Source organism: Branchiostoma floridae, chromosome 7 (genome assembly GCF_000003815.2).
Source record: "Branchiostoma floridae strain S238N-H82 chromosome 7, Bfl_VNyyK, whole genome shotgun sequence".
NCBI classification, from domain to species: Eukaryota; Metazoa; Chordata; class Leptocardii; order Amphioxiformes; family Branchiostomatidae; genus Branchiostoma; species Branchiostoma floridae.
Window position 1 is genome coordinate 25,243,141 of NC_049985.1, and position 1,890 is coordinate 25,245,030.

Consider the following 1,890-nt stretch of genomic DNA (forward strand, 5'->3'; position numbering starts at 1 on the left):
GACCCCCCCCCCCCGCGACAAAAAAAAACCCCATCCCCGTTCCAAAAACTGCAAGGGAGTCCATGTACTACCCTGCATGCCGTCAAGAAGTGCATACTAGTAGCCTACGAAGACTAGAAGACAACAAGAGACCAGCCAGCATTCTATGACACACAAAAGTCACTCGCGACTTCAACCTATCATACACACGAACAAACACTAACAAGCGTTCGTAGAACTCAACCTTCGTGAAATGGGCGAGGGTGTGGTGGTTGGAGGGTGTTTTTTATAGACATCTCAGGGGCTAGCCTTACAGAAAATGATACGTTCGATTGGCAAAAATTCTCGGAATTCTACAACTTTTCAAGTCACCATGAGGGTTTTAGGTGATATTTGTAATAAAGTCTGAATTATGTTGAATAAAAGAATATCTAAGCCACAATAATTGATTTTTTAAAAATTGACTAAGAAAATATTTATCTTTTTGAATTCATTTGAATAGTTTTGAAACATTTTGAAAGTAACTGTACAAAGTATTTTTTTAGAATAATTGTGAAACCTCTGTGTCATTCTTTCACACTTACAAATATTTGTAAACTTTGCCAAATGGTAAAATTAATTAATTTCCCCCATAAAAGTAAGCTCTATTGTTGCCTCTGTATATCTTTAGATTTCACTGCTGGGCACTGGTGGGTCCTTTGTGTTGGGCCATTGTCGCATTGACACCCAACCATACTTTGCAAGGATGTGTGAATTGCTATCTTCCCAGCCCACTGACCCATTTACAAAATGTTACAAAAAATCGTAGAAAATGGTAAATAATGGTAGAATGATGTTATCATTATTTAGAAACCATTAGAAGTATCTAATTCCACACCATGAATATTTCCAAAGTTTTACAGGACTGGGGAAATATTTATAAAATTGAAATAATGTTAAAAATATTTCTGAAGTATCAAATGTTGATTCTAGACATATAATTACAAAAGTTTAAAATCAATTCTAAACAATGACAACAAACATCCGCACGATGACTTGGAATGGACTAACAAAGAGAGAAATATTAGCCTAACTGAGTTGTGTACTAGTATGTCCGATTGGTAAAAAAATCCCGGAATTGACAGCAAGTTTTCCGCGCGTACGCAATCGAATCATCCCTTTAGATGGTAATAACAAGGGAAGGGTTGACGGATCAATATTGTCAATATTGACGACTTGATACATTGCATGGACGTTTCTACAAAGTGATATTATAAATTATAGTTTTTCTTTGTACAGCCCCCTTTACAGATCATTATTGCCGACTTGTTGCTTGCAACGATGATGATGTAGCATTCTTTGTTTCACAATGCAGTCCACTACACTGTGCATCCTATATGTCTAATGTACAATCCCTATAAACAATCTCATCAATGACTACAAGTTACTGTGAAAAACAAACCCTGCTTTGTTCAACAATGTATTGTACCGGTAGTAACTGTTACATGTACAACGCTTTTAAAACGTATAATATAGGCCCCTCTAAACAATATCATCATTGCCCTTATTCATTGCCCTTAATCTACAGATTATCAAATCTTATAGGAAACATTTACACCCCATCATGTATAATGTACTGTCCCTATAGTACCATTGTCTTGTAATCGTCTGGTATATATAAGTCGTGTTGTCCTCTATTGCGCAACTATGACCATTGGGGTCACTTCCTGTGGGGACGGGGCCCATGCACAACTGCAGAAACACGCTGAATGACGTAACTCCTAAATATAAACCACTATTGCGCAATCGCCACGCTTAGCACACTACACACTATTTTTCAAGTAAAAACATCCCCTGCAAAACCGTCAGAAGCCACTAGGCAAACAAAAAACGCCTCGTACGTTAACTGAACCTTCTCAAGAGCTACCCACA